Here is a 20568-nt window from a genome sequence, read left to right as displayed (position 1 = left end):
CAAAATTATACATATTTCTGAAAAAGTACATATTTTTAATGACATGGATATTATGCAAGGCTGAATACTAAAGACTAGAGTCTGGATTGTTCATTTTATTTTCAGTCCAGTGCACAATAAATGGTGTGCTAACTGCTTTTAATATGTTGTCATGATTGCCTGAGGCTTTGAATAACATTCTCATTATAGTAAAAGAGCCACACAACAGAACAATATTAGTTAATGACATGCTAAACTCAGCATACTGTCTCATTATAGCACTCTTATATCTGCTCACTGCCATAATGACACACTCCAAACAGTGTACAGAGTAACACCATTGCAGAATGTTTGTTCTAAGAGAACAGACTATTCTTAGGATAAATTGCCACTGTGACTGGTTGTCTGGAGATGTGTTAAAGGTTCAGATTTTTATAGAATCTGAAGAATCCTTCTCACACAAATAAAATTATTTTGGACAGTTCCTTCCTCTATACAGTATGGTGAAGGTGATGGACTTACAGAAGGAATAAAGGTCAGGTTATAGCTTGAGGAGACTGTACTCTGCATTATTTCTTTACAATGATAATAGCACAAAGGCATTTCAAATAATTGTAACAATACTGGATGTTGCCCAGAGCTTGTAGTTACAGGCTTTAACTCAGCACTGCTACGCACATTGTAAGCATCTTTGTCTCTTCTTATGCCAGCTGAAACTGATTTTTCATTCTTATTTTTCCAGGGTAAATATTTCTAGACCTATTTAGTCCAATTTACGGAATCATCAGCATTTTCTAACTAGTAGTCTACAGACACAATTAGTAGAAGGCAAGCCTGATTACACTAAGTGTTGTACTATGAAGTCAGTCAATGAGGTTTTTGAAGAATTGTACAGCAATTAATTATAATTATATTATTGCTAGGAACATAGGATAGATTATATAAAGCTTGGCATAAGCTTAATTCCATAGACTTTCAGATTTTTGCAGCATGGAAGTTGTTTGGTTAGTTCAAATACATAGGTAGGTGGTAAGGCTTAAACAAAATAATTGTATTAATATAAATACAGCAAGACATTCCAACATCACTGATTATATTCAGTGCCTTGAAAAAGTATTCATACCCCTTGAAGTTTTCCACATTTTGTCATGTTACAATCAAAAACTTATTTTATTGGGATTTTATGTGAAAGATCAACACAAAGTGGCACATAATCGTGAAGTGTAAAGACAATGGTAAATGCTTTTCACTTTTTTTGCAAATAAATATGTGAAAGTGTGGCATGAATTTGTATTCAGCCAATTGCTTTAAATAGTCACCTAATTAGTAAATAGAGTTCACCTGTGTGTAATTTAATCTTAGTATAAATACACCTATTCTGTGACGCCCTCAGAGGTTTGTTAGAGAACCTTAGTGAACAAACAGCTTCATGAATGCCAAGAAACACATCAGACAGGTCAGGGATAAAGTTGTTGAGAAGTTTAATGCAGGGTTAGGTTATAAAAAAAATCCCAAGCTTTGAGCAGCTCACGGAAGCACTGTTCAAGCCATCATCTGAAAATGGAGAGAGTATGGCACAACTGCAAGCCTACTAAGACATTGTCGTCCACCTAAACTGACAGGCTGGGCAAGGAGAGTATTATTCAGAGAAGCAGCCAAGAGGTAACTCTGGAGGAGCTGCAGAGATCCACAGCTCAAATCTGTCCACATGAAAACTATTAGTCACGCTCTCCACAAATCTGTCCTTTATGGAAGAGTTGCAAAAAGAAAACCACTGTTGAAAGAAAGCCATAAAAAGTTCAGTTTGCAGTTTGCGAGAAGGCATGTAGGTGACACCGTAAACATGTGGAAGAAGGTTCTTTGGTCAGGTGAGACCAAAATTGAACTTTTTGGGCTAAAAGCAAAATGCTATGTGTGGCAAAAACTAACACTGAATAGCACCCTGAACACACCATCCCCATGGTGGTGGCAGTATCATGTTGTGGGGATACTTTTCATCAGCAGGAACAGGGAAGCTGGTCAAAGCTGATGGGAAGATGTATGGAGATGTATGGATGTAACAGATAAAAAACCTGTTAGAGTCTGCAAAAGACTTGAGACTGGGGTGGAGGTTCACTTTCCAGCAGGACAACAAACCTATACAAGACTGTATGTTGGTGTCCTTGGTGTTATCATGTTTTTTTTTTTTCCAAAATCTTTTATTGAGGCTTACAAAAAAAACAGTTACAGTGATGTCACGTAACATAGCACAATGGTGTTGTAACAAGTTTACCAAGTATAACCAACTAATAAACATAACAGAAGAATTGACACACATTGGGTATGTGTCTGTCAAGAATAGGGTTGTCGACCAAATCGACTACTAAGCTCTGGGCGAGGGGTAGATTACCAAGAGGTGGGGAAACCACCCATTGCCCTCAAGGACCCATCTGAGTCCTAATAACCATCCGCTAGGAGCTAATCATCAGAGGGAACGATCTTGGGTGCTGGGTTCTAAGGATATCTAGAACTATTAGTTAACAGAAGTCTATTGCTAGTTGGTCGGTGTCCATATATACTGTCAATAGTATGGTCATTAATATCTGTGGGAATCAGGAGGTGAAGAGTTTGTTGTGAAACAGTGTATGTGTTCCTGTTCAAATGGGAATTTTGGATATCTGATTCTTAAGGTGGGGGGACTCCGGTTAACAGTTGGCTACATTCTGCCGAGGCTCTGAAGTGATGCCAGCAAGCCCAAGTCGCCCAGTATTCAGATGGGGTATGTTTTGCTTGGTATATTAAATTCTCCATTTCAGCCATGTTGGAAGATCTCTTAATCCAATCAGAAACTGAAGGAGGTGTAATGGATTTCCATAGAGGAGGAATGCACATCTTTGCGGCATTTAACAGGTGTTGTGCTAGAGAGCGGTAGTATGCTTTCATGATCAGAATGGTGTAGAAGCATTTGCGCTGTGGAGAAGTCGATGGGAATCATGGTAATTTGGCATATAAGGTGGTCTCCCTCCAAAACGGTTGGAGTCAGGGACAGGACCTCCATATATGTAGAAATGAGCCCGTGCTTTCTGAGCATCTCCAACATGAAGGAGCTATGTTTGAATCAAGTTTGTGGAGTTTGGTGGGTGTGAGGTACCATTTGGAGAATATTTTAAAATTATTTTCCTGTACTGAGACATTAGTGGAGCCTTTGTGAATGTGTGTATAAATATTCGTCCAGTCAGTGTCCTTCAAAGACAAGGATAGGTCAGTTTCCCAGCTATGAACAGCCAAGTTGGCTTTTGGGCTGTGTGTTGACAAGAACATTGCATATATACTGGAGATGACATGGTGTTGTGGTTCTGTTTGGTTGCATAGCGCTCCAAATGACGTGAGCTTCCGTGCAAAGTCCGGTTTAGTTTGTCGACCCGCCAGGAAGTGTCTGATTTGAAAATAAACCCACAGCGGAAAGGGGCGCCCTGAGGGTTGTGTGGGGAGTTCTGGTATAGATCGGAGTCAGGCATTGGAAAAGAAATGCAGGGCCCTGATGTCAGGTGAATGCCACATTCCAGTGAGAAGCGCATCCGATTGGCCTGCTGGAGATGCAGGATTATGTTTTATTGGTATCATCAGGCTGCGTGGGAGGAAATGTGATGGATGTGGCAGGCTGCGTGAAAAGCTTGTAACGTACTCACAATTAAGTGGTTTTGTTTGCATGTTTAAGGGATATGTTCAGGCTCTAGCCACGGTAGGAGTTTAATTGGAGATGAGGAAAAAGCGTTCTCTATCTGTGTCCAAGCCTTAGTATTCGAATGAACATTCCAGTCTACAATTCTGGCTAAGTGACTGGCCCAATAATATTTCTTGACGTCTGGTAGGCTAATGCCTCCTTTTGTTTTCGGTAGGGTCTGTCTGGCAAAGCTTAACCTGGCTCGCTGTCCATTCCATATAAAGTTGGCACAGGTAGTCTGGTATGATTTGAAAAAGGCCAGGGGGAGCTTTATTGGGTCCGTTTGTAAGAGGTGTAACAGATGGGGTAGAACATTCATTTTAATAATCGAGGCTCTACCGAACCAAGAGAATAGTACTGTAGACCAGGCCTTGAGGTCTTTCTGGATAGTCTGGAGAAGAGGGACATAATTAAAAGAGTACAAGTTTCTTAGTCTAAAGGGTAGTTTAATGCCTAGGTATGTAATGGCCGTATTAGTCCAGAGAAAGGGAAAATTTTGTTAGCACGAGTCTATCGTTTCGGTATTCAGGGATATATTCAAGGCCTCCGATTTTGAAAAGTTGATTTCTAAATTGGAGATTGTCTTGAAAGCGTCAAGGTCTTTAAGGAGATTGGGAATCGTAACAAGTGGATCAGTAAGGAAAAGTAGTATGTCGTCTGCGAAGGCGGCTATTTTGTGGGTCGTGTTTCCAATCTTGACCCCTTTGATGTCCTGATTTGAGTTCAGCCTGCGAAGGAGGGGTTCTAGAGTGAGGATAAAAATTAAGGGTGAGAGTGGGCAACCCTGACGTGTCCCGTTGGATATGGAGAAGGCGTCCGACAGTTGGCCGTTAATCCTGACTTGGGCCGTTGGGGCGGCGTATAAAGCCATGACAAAATTTATTAGCCATTCAGGTAAGCCTAATTTCTGGAGGACTTCTGCCATGTAGTCCCAGGCCACTCTGTCGAACGCCATCTACGCATCCAACGAGAGGAAGAATACCTTTTGTGTCGACGAGGTTAGCACACAAGCCGGGCAGGAGGGGGAGAAGACGATTAGACGATTAGCTAGTATCTTAGCGTATATCTTTAAATGTACGTTAAGCAATGAAATGGGTCTGTAGTTTGTCACCTTTGTTTCGTCTTTGTGGGGTTTCGGGATTACCGTTATGTGGGCTCTCAGTAGGTCTCATGGGGGGGGTGGTTTATCAGGCGTTAAAGAGTTAAATGCTGCGAGAAAATTTTGTTTTAGGGTTTCTATATATGATTTATAATAGCAAGCGCTAAGACCATCAGGGCTGGGGCTTTTTCCAGGTTTTAATTGTTTGAGGGCCATCTCAAGTTCAAGAGATGCGCTTCTAGGGAAAGTGCTGTCTCCGGTGAGATGGGAGTTGGGGCGTAAATTTGTAGGAAATTCGCAATGAGTTGTCTTCTATGTGCCTGTTCCTCCTGTGGCGACGCATCTTGTATGTTATAGTTTGGAGTAGTATTGAACGAATTGTTCGGAAATCATGTGGTTGGATACTACTTTATGGCCCATGGGGTCCATAATGGAATGAATGGTTCTGATGGCCTGTTGCTTTCTGAGTGCTCTAGCCAGTAGTTTGCCTGACTTATTGCCATATTCATAAAAGAATTTACGCGATAGCATATAATTCCGTTTGATTTGGGAGTTTAAAATCTGTAGAAGATCTTGCCTTGCTTGGTTTAATTCAGAAAGGGTGTCTCTGACTATAGAAAGCTTATGGGCTTTTTACAGAGCTTTAATGCGGTTGGTGAGCTGCACTATGTGGTTATTTCTTTCTTCCTTTCTTTCTTTTTTCTGCTGCTGCCATGAACTCCCCACGAATCGTACATTTATGGGCTTCCCCTACTATCACGGGGTCGATGTCTGGAGGTTATCACGTTTTTAATAAATGGCAATTGGAACCTTTGGTTGTGCAGCCAGCTCTTTTTCTTGATGTTTTCGATGGAGGCGGGCCGGCGCTGCCACTCCTAACATGGACCCATCAGGTTCATTCTACACACCTGGAGCAGCGAGTTATTTTCCCAGGACAACAACCCTAAACATAAAACCAGAGCTACAATGGAATGGTTTAGCTCACAAAGCATAGTCATATGCTAGAATTGCCCTGGTCCAGACCTAAATCTAATTTAGAATCTGTGACAAAACTTGAAAATTGCTGTTCACAGATGCTCTTCATCCAAGCTGACAGAGCTTTAACTATTTTGCAAAGAAGAATGGGCAAACATTTTACTCTCTAGATGTGCAAAGCTGGTAGAGACATACCCAAAAAGACTTGTAGCTGTAATGGCAGCGAAAGATGGTTCTACAAAAATATTGACTTGGGGGGCTGAATACAAATGCACGCCACACTTTTCACATATTTATTTGTAAAACATTTTTAAAACCAGTTATTTTCCTTCCACTTCACAGTTATGTTCCACTTTGTGTTGGTCTATAACATAAAATCAGACTAAAATACACTTATGTCTTTGGTTGCAACATGATAAAATGTGGAACATTTTAAGGGGTATGAATCATTTTTCAAGGCGTTGTAGTTATATAGAAAAAAAGACACAGTCCATCTAGTTCAACCAATAGAAAAAATAAAAACCTCTATGTACACAATCCTATACCATCAGTTTATCCAAAGAACAGCACCACCCCATACCAACAGTTGACCCAAAGAACAGCAAACCCCCAATCCCCCCCCCCCCCCCATGAGGCATGGTGCAATTTCATCTAGTAGGGGAAAAAAAATCCTTCCCGTTCCCTCAGGAGGCAATCAGATATTACCTGGATAAACGAGCTGGAGTTATTAGTTATGAATGTTAATATCCAGGTATATTTTGTGCATTTAAGAATGCATCTAGCTCTTTTTTTTAAAACAATCTACCAATCTGCCTTAGAACTAGTTCTTGAGGATTCTATTCTACATTTTCACAGCTTGTACTGTGAAGAAACTAATCTTTCCTCATAGCTGAAGTTCACCATGCCTCTTATCAGTTTGGTTGCCCTTCTCTGCACTACATGGAGGTTATTTATTTTCCTCCAGATGTAAAGAGCGCTACCCCTGTCTTTTATAATGACCTGAAAGTGAATAACTGATAATATACATAGTGATGACCTTCCCCCCCAATTGCCTCTTCTTAAGTCAGTAATCTCCTCACAGCAGAGCTCTTCAATTCCTCTTATCAGTTTGGCTGCTCTTTTCTGCATCTTCTCCAGTTCTCCAATATCCTTTGTGTGAACTGGTGCACAAACTGAAATGCATATTCCAGATGAACCGCTCCTTCACCGCTCCAAAGAAGCTGCTGGCAGGACTTTTCCCTGACATCCTGCCAGTGCACCGCTATAGTGTGAAAGCCCTCGGGCTTTCACATTACACACAATGGTGCAGCTTCTTTAGGGCGGATTGCAGGCACTATTTCTAACGCTATAGCGCCGGCAAAACGCCCTGGTGTGAAAGGGGTCTAAATGTTTCTGGACCATATCAATTTTGAATTTCTTTTGGGGCTATTTCAATACTATCCTCATTATAGCCTTGAGCTCCCCCATTTTCCTTTGTATACACAAAGCTTAAGACGGTATTTAATACATATGCTTTCTCTTTATCCCCACTCATGAACTCTAAATTATTTTGTATAGGGTCTACATGCTCAGACCTGACCTTTTTACCATGAATATATTTAAGGCATTTTTTGAGGTTTGTCCTACTCTCTCTTGCAACCTGTTGTTCGGTTTGAATTTTTGAGACCTTGATTTTCTTTTTACATAATATATTATTCTAGCTCATCTGTGTTCACAAAAAATATCTGGATATAAGGATTCATGGACTTTCACCATGATGTGAACTGTCATCTTTAAGCAGAAGCAGCTTTCTCTGTTTTCTTGTAATTGAAGGTCTCTGCAGAGTGCAGAAGTACACAAAGTTCTTCCTGTACTTTGAAAGGTCTGCAGCGCAGGGACCTTTTGTGCTATCCATCTCCAGGAAAATAACAGTTTCATATCAGTCTTTTGTGAAATCAGTGCAGCTTAAACCTGGTCTATGTGAAATCTCTAAAGACCAGTAAGAACGTATTTTACTTCTCAATCTAAACCAGTGTTTGGTTTGCTGCTGCTGGTTGCAGGCAATCAGAGCAGCATGCTTTTATAATTCAATCAAGAGGCTGACTTAAATGACAAAATGTACTTAAATGCATTTATATAAATGTTTACTCCTGTAAAATACAATATACTTAGCAATTAAGTACATATTATAATAATGTTCATAAGGCTGTGTACTTTGTCAGGTAATTAAAATGATGCTGGTAATCATGGATAGATCCTCCCACACACAATAAATCAATATGTGTGTGTTTGTGAATGCATGTGCGCATGTGTGGTTAGACTATAAGGGCTGTTTATGCTGTATACTAGGGATGAGCTTCGTGTTCAAATCGAACATACGTTCGACTCGAACATCGGCTGTTCGTCCGTTCGGCGAAGTCCGAACATTTTGGTCCGTTCGCGCCAAATTCGTGTGGCGCTCACGGCCCACAATGCACTGCGATGGCGCAGTGCATTGCTGGCTCATGATTGGCCAAGCATGCACTGTGACCTCGCATGCTTGGCCAATCGCAGCGCCAGCAGCGAGGAGAGCCATGATTGGCCACAGGCAGGATGCCTGTGGCCAATCATAGCTCAGGCTGTGTAATGCACGCCCCACACTATATAAGGCCGCCAGCGCGGCGGCCTTGTGTAGTGTGTTGGCGTTTGAAGCAGTGGGTGTTCTGTGTACCTTCAACACAGTACACACCGATCGTTTTCGGCCGATTTTCGATCTTGCTGTTGTGTAGTGGTTGTTGTCTGCGTGCCCTGACCGCAGTATACACCGCTATATTCACCTCACCTATATAGCTAGTGATCTATCTTTTATAATAGAGCTTGCAGTCAGTAGTGTTAGGAGCTTGTGCGTGCTGTCTGCGTGCTCTGTACCCAGTACATACCGCTATATCCACCTACATAGCTCTTCTCTATTTGAGACCACTTGCCATCTGCAGGAGTTATTGGAAGTTGTGTGTGCCTCCAGCACAGCACAGTATACATCTGTATATACCCCTTTATCTCTGGTGTTCTATAATAAAGGCATCTGCAGGAGTTAGTGGGTGTTGTTCTATGTACCTTCAACACAGTACACACCGATCGTTTTCAGACGATTTTCGATCTTGCTGTTGTGTAGTGGTTGTTGTCTGCGTGCCCTGACCGCAGTATACACCTCTATATTCACCTCACCTATATAGCTAGTGATCTATCTTTTATAATAGAGCTTGCAGTCAGTAGTGTTAGGAGCTTGTGCGTGCTGTCTGTGTGCTCTGTACCCAGTACATACCGCTATATCCACCTACATAGCTCTTCTCTATTTGAGACCACTTGCCATCTGCAGGAGTTATTGGAAGTTGTGTGTGCCTCCAGCACAGCACAGTATACATCTGTATATACCCCTTTATCTCTGGGGTTCTATAATAAAGGCATCTGCAGGAGTTAGTGGGTGTTGTGTGCCTCTAGCACAATATACACTACCCAACTGCTTTTTTACCCAACTCCCTTCAGGCCATTACCATGTCTGGAAGGCCAGCAAGGAGAGGCAGACAGACGCGAGCCGATAAAAGAGGGCAAGCAGGCTCTGTGTCTAGAGACAACAGTGCTGGTCATGGACGCGGTGCATTGTCATCAGCACGTGGCCATGGGACACACTTGTCCTTCTTTTCGGCAGCTGGACATGTTGAGCTGCAACATGCCAACGATTTGGTAGAGTGGATGACCAAGCCCTCTTCATCCTCCTCATCCTCTCTCACCCAGTCTAAGGGTACTAGTAAAGCAGCTGGCAACGCATCGTCTTCCCTCCTCTCAATGTCATCATCAGTGACTCCTTCCCTAGACCCACCACGTCCTCCTGAGGAGTCTCCTGAACTCTTTGAGCACAGTGTTGGGTACATGCTCCAGGAGGATGCCCAGTGTTTTGTGGGCTCTGATGATGACACTCAGCTAGAGGAAGGCAGTAGCGTGAGCGCAGAGAGAGGGGATGCTCAAGAAGGACAGCAATCTGGCAGTCATGTTCCACAAGCTGCAGCATACTGCCAGGTTTGCTACAGCGATGAAGAGGGAGTGGATGATGAGGGCACTGACTCCACGTGGGTGCCTGGAAGGAGAGAGGAGGAGGAGGAGGAGGAGGAGGAGGAGGCACATGTCCAACGAGGCAGGATGCCCTCCGGGGGCCAGCTTAGGGGCAGCACACCGACTGAATCACACCGCAGAGCTCCACCTGTGCAGGGCGCTGCCTCTGCGCGTTATTCTAAAAGTTCTTTGGTGTGGGCCTTTTTTGAGACGAGTGCATCAGATCGCACCGCTGCTATTTGCAACATATGTCTCAAGCGTATCTCGCATGGCCAAAACATCAGCCGCTTGGGCACCACATGCTTGACCAGACATATGTTGACCTGCCATGCAGCTCGTTGGCAAGCGTACCTCAAAGACCCTCATCAAAGAACAAAGCGGACCTCTCCTTGCTCCTCATCAGCTGGCATCTCCAACCCCACTAGACCTTCAGTCCTCTCTGAAACCTGCTCTGAGAGGAATGAAGGTGTAGAATTAGGTGTGTCACAGCCAAGTGCTTCCGGGAACTCTGCTAGCGGTACACCCATGTCCGATTATAGCAGGCAAATGTCCCTGCCCCAGCTGCTGGACCGGCGAAAGAAGTTCACTCCCAGCCATCCACATGCCCAGCGGTTGAATGCTAGCTTGGCTAAATTGATAGCACTTCAACTGCTGCCTTTTCAGTTGGTAGACTCGGCCCCCTTCCGTGAGTTTGTACAATGTGCGGTTCCTCAGTGGCAGGTCCCCAAACGCCACTTTTTCTCACGGAAGGCGATTCCGGCTCTCTACCGGCATGTGGAAGGCAATGTCCTTGCCTCGCTGGACAGGGCGGTCAGCGGTAAGGTGCATATTACCGCTGACTCATGGTCCAGCAGGCATGGACAGGGACGTTACCTGTCTTTCACGGCCCATTGGGTCACTCTTCTGGCAGCTGGGAAGGATGCAGGACAAGGTGCAGTAGTGTTGGAGGTTGTTCCACTACCAAGCCTCCAAAATGCTACTATTGGTTGTGACACACCTCTCTCCTCCACCCCCTCCTCTTCTTCTTCCTCCATGGCCTCTTCCAGTGCTCTGTCCTCCAGCGGTGCTTCGTAGGCGTTCCAGGGGCTACGCAAGTACGCAGGCAAAACGATGCCATGCCGTGCTTGCGCTGGTTAGTTTGGGGGACAGGAGCCACACTGGTGCGGATGTTTTGTCAGCTCTGCAGGGGCAGGCCGAGAGGTGGTTGACGCTACGCCAGCTTAAGCCAGGAATGGTGGTTTGCGACAATGGCACCAACCTCCTCTCCGCCCTCCGACAGGGACAACTGACCCATGTGCCCTGTGTAGCTCACGTCCTTAACCTGGTGGTGCAGCGGTTCTTGGGCAGGTACCCCGGCTTACAGGATGTCCTGAAGCAGGCCAGGAAAGTCTGTGCGCATTTCCGCCGATCATTTAATGCCTGTGCTCGGCTGGCTGAGCTCCAAAAGGAGTTGAACCTGCCCAAGAACCGCCTTATATGTGACATGCCCACCAGGTAGAACTCCACGTTGGCCATGCTGCAGCGGCTGCACACGCAGCAGAGGGCCATCAATGAGTACCTGTGCGACTACGGCACCAGGACAGGGTCAGGGGAGCTCGGTTTTTTCTCACCACGCCAGTGGGGCATGATCAGGGATGCATGCACTGTCCTGTCACCGTTTGAGGAGGCCACAAGGATGGTGAGCAGTGACAGTGCATGCATCAGTGACACTGTACCTCTTGTCCACCTCTTGGAGCATACGCTGCGTGGAATAATGGACAGGGCACTTGAGGCAGAACAGAGGCAGGAAGAGGAGGACTTCCTTACCTCTCAAGGCCCCCTTTATCCAGACAGTGTTCCTGCTGTGCCACCCATCACACAGGAAGAGGATGAGGAGGAGGAAGAGGAGGAGGAGGATGATTGTGTCAGCATGGAGGTGGAGGCTGGCACTCAGCAGCAGCAGCAGCAGCAGTCTTGTAGGGATGATTTACAGTCCCAAGAAACACGTGGACTTGTACGTGGCTGGGAGGAGGTAGCTGCGGATCATGTTGTCCTTAGTGACCCAGAGGACTCCGGACCGAATGCCTCAGCTAACCTACGCTGCATGGCCTCCCTGATCCTGCAAAGCCTGCGGAAGGATCCTCGTATTCTTCAGATCAAGGAGAGGGACCATTACTGGCTTGCCACTCTCCTTGATCCACGGTACAAGGGTAAGGTTGCTGACCTTATCTTGCCATCGCAGAGGGAGCAGAGGATGAGACATTCCCGGGAGGCCTTGCAGAAAGGTCTGTGCAACGCGTTCCCAGAGACTGGGAGGTTACAAACTCCTGGTCCTGGACAACGTGTTGCTGAGGCATCGGTCAGAAGGAGCGGTGGAGAAGGTGGCCGTCTGACTGATGCTTTCAGACGATTTTTTTAGTCCGCAGCCCCAAGGTATGTTCGGTTCCAGCAACCATCGCCAGCGTCTGATTTACATGGTGCAGGAATACCTAGGGGCAAGGTCAGACTTGGACACCTTTCCCACCGAAAATCCTCTGGCTTACTGGGTCTCGAGGATGGATCACTGGCCAGAGCTTGCACAGTATGCAATTGAGCTACTGGCCTGTCCTGCATCCAGCGTTCTTTCGGAACGCAACTTCAGTGCTGCTGGTCGCTTTGTTACCGATCACAGGGTGCGCCTGTCCACCGAATCAGTTGATCCACTGACCTTCATCAAGATGAATCAGTTTTGGATCACCCACAGCTACCAAGCACCTGAAGCTGATGTAACAGAATAATTTTTTTTGAAATATCACATCCCTTCAAGACTGCCTATGCTGATGCTGAGTGACTGTCCTGTTATGTTGATTGTCTATCCTCTTCCTCCTCCGCTGATATGTTGGAAGAACATTTCTGGTTCTGGTTGATGCCATCAGCCCAATTTTTCTGCCCCTGTTTAACAGGGGCGTTTAAGTACAAGGGCTAATTCCTGCAATCAAACTAGAGTATATGGGAGAGGTTACAGTGTGGTGGCACCAGCACCAGTGCCTAAGGCCCAATTTTTCTGCCCCTGTTTAACAGGGGCGTTTAATTAAAATGTTTGATGCAATGCTTTGCAGCAGGGCTAATTCCTGCAATAAAACTAGAGTATATGGCAGAGGTTGCAGTGTGGTGGCACCAGCACCAGTGCCTAAGGCCCAATTTTTCTGCCCCTGTTTAACAGGGGCGTTTAAGTACAATTTTTGATGCAATGCTTTGCAGCAGGGCTAATTCCTGCAATAAAAGTAGAGTATATGGGAGAGGTTGCAGTGTGGTGGCACCAGCACCAGTGCCTAAGGCCCAATTTTTCTGCCCCTGTTTAACAGGGACATGTAATTACAATTCTTGATATAATATTTCACAGGAGGGCCCCTTCCTGTGCCCACCCAGAGTAACGGTGAGGACTTATAGTGTTGTGGCACCAGCACCACAACCACCAAAGGTCAATTTTTCTACCACTGTTCAACAATGGCATGTAATTACAATTCTTGATATAATCGTTCACAGCAGGGCGCTCCAGCGCCCACCAAGAGTCACTTTGAGGGCTTACAATGTTGTGGCAAAACCAACACCTTGTTCCGCCATTTCTGCAGAGCATATAGGGCAGGCCCCTACTTTCAAACATCCAATTTACAAACATCTCCTACTTGCAAACGGAAGGAGACAACAGCAAGTGAGATGAAAAAAGATGGACGACAAAACAAATTATACAGGGGTGATAACCCTTCCCTATGTTTTCCAAAAAGCTTAAAAATAGTTTTTTTGACTGGAGCTACACTTTAAAAATGTACCAGTTGAAAATTACAAACAGATTCAACTTAACACAACAAACCTACACAGTCCGTGTCTTGTTTGCACCGCCTGTATACTGCTGTTCTGAGTATATTGGGCCTGGGGGCCACATGCATTTCCTTTTTTTAATATGGGTACAGGGTTCCCCTTAATATGCGTACAAGACCCAAATAGGCTGGTAATGGGCAGGGAGGGCTACCCATGCCATTTTTCTCAATGATTTTCAACCATATTGCAGGAACCAGATATAACATTAAAACCGCAAGCAGTTTTAAATGGTGTTATTTCCATTTAATGTCATTTTGTGCAGGGACTGTTCTAAACACGGGAAACACGTGGCACTTCACAGGCATACTACAGACACCCCCAGGCACCATATTTAAAGGAATATTTCACTTTTTTTTCACTTTAATCGTCATTAAAATCAGTGCTCCCGCCAAAACGACCATTTTTAAAAACATTTTAGGCATTGACCCATGTCCCCTGGGGCAGGAGCCAGGTCCCCAAACCCTTTTTAGGACAGTATCTTGCATATTAGCCGTTAAAATTAGCACTTTTAATTTCGAACGTTCGAGTCCCATAGACTTCAATGGGGTTCTAAAGTTCGTTCGAATTTGGGGTCCGTTCAAAAGTTCTGGTGCGAACCGAACCGGGGGGTGTTCGGCTCATCCCTACTGTATACTTGTTTCTATCAGTGGAAGATCAGTTGCTCAGTGAAATGGGTAGTGAGAACTCCATGTAGCAGGGGGCAGAAAGATTTCAAAATAAATTAGAACTATAGGCATTTTTCTTTCATATTGGATAGAGTAAAACCTGTTTTTTTTTTCCCGTTTCCAATTGGGGAAATTTACCTTTATCTGCCAAAACAGTGAGAGGAAATCCCTACAAACTATGGGAATCGATTGGGGCTCCCCAGGTCAACAGAACTAGTGTTCCCATTCTAAGATTTCCCCTCTATTACCATTCTGGGGACAACCTAAAATGTTGTATTTTCTTTTACTTTCTCTTTCAATAACAATGGTTAAGAAGACAATTAGAATGGGTGAGCCTCCATAATGGGGGTAGAGATAGCAATAAAAAACTAAAACAGGTGTCCATCTCTACTCTGTCCAAAACCCCCAAAAACTTTTTGGACTGGATAAAGTAATTACTGTAACAGGTAACATAACAGTTTGGTGATACAGCGGCTGAATTCTTTTCATAGTTTGAGGTTATGACAGGGGTGCTCTCTGAATGGTGCTTTCATGCTTTCATCTGATTGGATGCAGGCACGGTTCAGCCAAAATGTTTCCGCTAAGCTGCTTTGTTTTTTTTCACTCAAAGGATGTCAGGCAGGAGGGTGCCAACAGAGCCAACTACTGAGAACATTTTTGGTGGGTTCATTAGGAACTGGACAAAATTCCCTCCATGTATAAGCTTAAAAGGCTTCATGCAATATTCTGAACATTGAAAGAACTTTGTTCACCTGTTTCTTTCAGGGAGTGCATTTCTATACCTTGGAGGGAACACTGCTAAAGGCTTTCTTTCTCCTCCAGGGCAGGGAATAATTCACACTAATCATTTGGTCTTCTTTCTCTTCAAAGAGCATAAGCTCCACTACACAATCTTGCTCTATCACCAACTTTTCCTGAATAGAGCAAAACCTACCAATCACCAGAGAATGCTACGTACTGCAAGAAACTTCCAAAGAGCCAGTGTTGGCAAATTACAAGTTCTTTTTCACTCTGAATTTCATGTGGGAACTGTTATACCAACCAAAGGATTGAAAATGTTGTTTATTTAAGTCTTATTATGTAGTGATGTGGGCTCCTTAGCAGACACCACAGTCAGTTACTAGACCATCATGCAGACTATAATGTAGCTAAGCAATACAGCCTGATTGAGGACCAACCTTGAGCTGTCATTGGATAGTGAAAAAGCTGTAACACAAATACAAATTTCACTCCTGGTTTTGCCCTTTTGTCTGTTCATGCACTGTAAAAATATAAGCATCATGACACTGAGTGTGCAAGGACTACAAATGAATCATTCAGGGCTGACATGTAAATATCAATGGTGTGTAATTAGTGGTGCAGATGTCACTGGTTGTGTTGGGCGAACAGTTTGGCCGGAACATGAGTTCGGGCCGAACATTGGCTGTTTGCCCCGTTTGAGGAGCACCTGAATTTGCAGGGTGTTTGGCAGATGTTCGTCCTGCTGAATGACCTGCATTGCATTGCGCGCTGCACAGTGCATTCAAAGCTTTGCCCAATCGGTGCATTAAAAGCTGGTTGTCAAGGAGTGGGGCCAGGAAGCTGTCCATGGCATTCTTAACAATCAACGAGTCATTGGCTTCCCCGTTGACAGCTGAATAAAAAAAATAAACATTTTCTGGTTAAAATAGTGCCCCCCCAATTTATACCAAGCCAAATAATAATAAAAAAAAACAGCATGGGTTCCCCCCAAAATCCCCCCTTACTTGATCATGCAGACTGGCAGCCTGGCTCGCTCGTCCCCCTCCTGAACCATACCAGGACACACATTCCCTCAACATGGGCGTGTGGGTGCTTTGTACCACCCCACCCCAAAACGCCTTGTCCACATGTTGAAGGGGACAAGGGTCTCCTCCTCACTGGGCTGTGGTGGTGGAATCTGCAGACAGGGGGCTTATCAGAATCTTGAAGCCTCCTTTAACAGGGGGCACCCAGATCTCGGCCCCCCCCCATGTGAATGAGTATGGGGTAACCCATTCACCAAAAAAAGTGTCAAGAAGTAATAAAAACAGACAGTTTTTGACAATTTCTTTATAAAAATAAAGAACGGTGTTCCCCGATGTAAATTCATTGTCTGTTACAATGCTTGCGGCACCCCCAACCTGAAATAGAAAAAAAAATTGCTCCGCCTGCTGTGAGGGTAAACCACCAAATGGCTGGCTTGCCCTTGGAAGTTCTTACATAGATAAGGACGGGGCCACCTGGCAATGGTACCAGCTGGCACCGCCCCCTTGTGGTGTCACCAACTGGTGCATGCTGGGTCGGTGAAGTCGCTGGGGTGTTGGAAAACCGGGGGGGGGGGGCCCACTCTGTTTTTTCTTTAATTTTTTAAATACCCAGGTGTCAGAAATCACAACCGCAAGTCAATTCAAAGGTGATTTGACTTGTTTTTTTTCTTTAGAAAATTACATTTTTGCTGCAGAATTTTCTATACATGCTACAAATGTGCCACTTTACAGGCATACTAAGGGGATCCCCAGGCACTATATTTAAAGGAATTTTTCATTTTTATTGTTGCACTTTAAGCATCATTCAAATCACTGCTCCTGAAAAAACATTTTTAAAACATTGTTTTGCATTGATACATGTCCCTCAGAGCAGTAGCCGGACCCTCATACCCCTTTTATGGCCAATTACTTGCATATAAGCTTTCAAAATGGGCACTTTTGGTTTCTCATGTTCGGCTTCCATAGACTTCAATGGAGTTCGCTGTTCGCTGGGCAGAACATTTCTTCTGTTTGTGAGTTCTGCTGTGAACCAAACAGGAGAGTGTTCAGCCCATCTTTAGTCACTGGATACATAATGTGGATATTTACATGTTGGCCCTGAGCAGCAGCAGCCAATAGTGCAGAAATGCTGCACACTAATGCTAATACAAAACTTTACCTGTGTACATCATAAGTTATGCCAGTATGGTCCCCTTGCAACATAGATTTAAACACCAGAATGTGCATGGGCACAGCTGCGTTTAGACAACAATGGGGCATCTGTGTCTATCAGAACTCTATAAATTCCATTTGTTTTGGAGAGCTTACTTCATTTCCAGTTACGTTTCCAGAATAAGATATAGGAATCAACAGCTCCCAACAACATCTGGAAATAGATAACAGTAAATACAGAGGTCAAAAGGAGAATTCACCTTTCCATTCTTTATTCAAATTGAAAAAAAAAAGTATTGACTTTACATTCTGTATACTTTAATGGCTCAGAATGCTGGTCATCCTCTCTAAAGTTGTCAATACAGATTTACATACTGTAGATATGCTAGAAGTATTAAAACAATATATTTACCATCCATTGTTTTTCTCTTTTTTTTTTTTTTTGCCTGGAATTTTTCTCTCAGCTGCAAAGCCATTTGATTTAGTACTTTTATTCTAATAAGGGATTTTAACAAATCAAACCAATCTTATTTATTTATTTAGACACACTTGATTTGCAGTCTGACCTAATAGCCCTTGTACACACGGTCGGACATTCCGACGGAAAATGTCCGATCGGACCGTGTTGTCAGATAATCCGACTGTGTGTGGGCTACATCGGACTGTTTCCATCGGAATATCCAACGGACAAAGTTTTAGAGCTGAGTTATAAAACTTTCCGACAACATGATCCGATCGGACTTTGTCCGATTGTGTGTAGAGAATTCTGATCGGACAAAGTGCCATGCATGCTCAGATCAAATTCCTAGACCAAAGCTATTGGCTACTAGCCTGAACATAGTCCCGTCGTAATGAAATAATGTCATCACGTTACGTACGATCCTACGGATTTTGTTGTCGGAATGTCCGATTGTGTGTACAAATTGAACAAGGTGCTATAAATCACAAGTCTAGAGAGGCCCACCAAAACCCCATTCTAATGGACAAAATAATATGAAAAACATTTACTCCTCTAGGGAGAGGACTTTAACATGGGCAGGTGGCCATACAAAATATACAAGATTACATCAAGAAATAGTAATTCATAATTTAATAATAGTAGTTAAAAATTTATAACATTGAGTACAGTACACATTTCATTTATTTACAAACACAAAATAACAAATATACAAAATATATCCTGTTACACTGTATACTTCATCAGTCCAACTGTATAACAACACCCTACAGTGGACGGAAGGCAACAGCCCAAGGCGTTTCGAGATCTTAAATAAATTCTCTTCATCAGAGGTATAGATAAATTGCATCAAACAGAAAACAGGAAATCTAAAAACAAAATCACACAACATTTAGTATCTATATCAATGAAAAACAGATAAATAGTAGTATATAAATAAATAAAGGAGGAATTGCGAGAAAGAGGGAAGAAGGAAAAAAAAAAAAATGTTAAATTTATTTTACGACAAAAATCACCACTCACCACTATAGTAACCAGTAGGGATGAGCCGAACACCCCCCCCCCCGATACGGTTCGCACCAGAACTTTCGAACGGACCCCAAATTCGTACGAACGTTAGAACCCCATTGAAGTCTATGGGACTCGAAGGTTCGAAATTAAAAGTGCTAATTTTAACTGCTAATATGCAAGATACTGTCCTAAAAAGGGTTTGGGGACCTGGCTCCTGCCTCAGGGGACATAGGTCAATGCCTAAAATGTTTTTAAAAATGGCCGTTTTGGCGGAAGCCCTGATTTTAATGATGATTAAAGTGAAAAAAAAGTGAAATATTCCTTTAAATATCGTGCCTGGGGGTGTCTATAGTATGCCTGTAAAGTGCCATGTGTTTCCCGTGTTTAGAACAGCCCCTGCACAAAATGACATTTAACGGAAATAACGTCATTTAAAACTGCTTGCGGTTTTAATGTTATATCTGGTTCCTGCAATATGGTTGAAAATCATTGAGTAAAATGGCATGGGTAGCTCTCCCTGCCCATTACCAGCCCCTTTGGGTCTTGTACAGATATTAAGGGGAACCCCGTACCCATATTAAAAAAAGGAAATACGTGTGGCCCCCAGGCCCTATATACTCAGAACAGCAGTTTACAGGCGGTGCAAACAAGACAGGGACTGTGTAGGTTTGTTGTGTTAAGTAGAATCTGTTTGTAATTTTCAACTGGTACATTTTTAAAGTGTAGCTCCAGTCAAAAAAACTATTTTTAAGCTTTTTGGAAAACATAGGGAAGGGTTATCACCCCTGTATAATTTGTTTTGCCGTCCGTCTTTTTTCATCTCACTTGCTGTTGTCTCCTTCCATTTGCAAGTAGGAGATGTTTGTAAGTTGGATGTTTGAAAGTAGGGGCCTGCCCTATATGCTCTGCAGAAATGCCGGAACAAGGTGTTGGTTTTGCCACAACATTGGGAGCCCTCAAAGTAACTCTTGGTGGGCACTGGAGCGCCCTTCTGTGAACGATTATATCAAGAATTGTAATTACATGCCATTGTTTAACAGTGGTAGAAAAATTGACCTTTGGTGGTTGTGGTGCTGGTGCCACAACACTATAAGTCCTTACAGTTACTCTGGGTGGGCACAGGAACGGGCCCTCCTGTGAAATATTATATCAAGAATTGTAATTACATGTCCCTGTTAAACAGGGGCTGAAAAATTGGGCTGCTGGCACTGGTGCTGGTGCCACGACACTGCAACCTCTCCCATATACTCTAGTTGTAGTGCAGGAATGAGCCCTGCTGCAAAGCATTGCATCAAAAATTGTAATTAAACGCCCCTGTTAAACAGGGGCAGAAAAATTGGGCCTTAGGCACGGGTGCTGGTGCCACGACACTGCAACCTCTCCCATATACTCTAGTTGTAGTGCAGGAATGAGCCCTGCTGCAAAGCATTGCATCAAAAATTGTAATTAAACGCCCCTGTTAAACAGGGGCAGAAAAATTGGGCTGGTGGCATCACCCAGAACCAAAAATCTTCTTCCAACATATCAGCGGAGGAGGAAGAGGATAGACAATCAACATAACAGGACAGTCACTCAGCATCAGCATAGGCAATCTTGAAGGGATGTGATATTTTTAAAAAAATTATTCGGTTACATCAGCTTCAGATGCTTGGTAGCTGTGGGTGATCCAAGACTGATTCATCTTAATGAAGGTCAGTAGATCAACTGAGTCGGTGGACAGGCGCACCCTGTGATCGGTAACAAAGCCACCAGCAGCACTGAAGGTGCGTTCCGAAAGAACGCTGGATGCAGGACAGGCCAGTAGCTCAATTGCATACTGTGCAAGCTCTGGCCAGTGATCCATCCTCAAGACCCAGTAA

Source organism: Lithobates pipiens, unplaced genomic scaffold, assembly GCF_037356315.1.
Source record: "Lithobates pipiens isolate NorthernLeopardFrog02 unplaced genomic scaffold, aLitPip1_a1.2 Scaffold_16, whole genome shotgun sequence".
NCBI classification, from domain to species: Eukaryota; Metazoa; Chordata; class Amphibia; order Anura; family Ranidae; genus Lithobates; species Lithobates pipiens.
Note: the sequence above shows the minus strand (reverse complement) of the source record.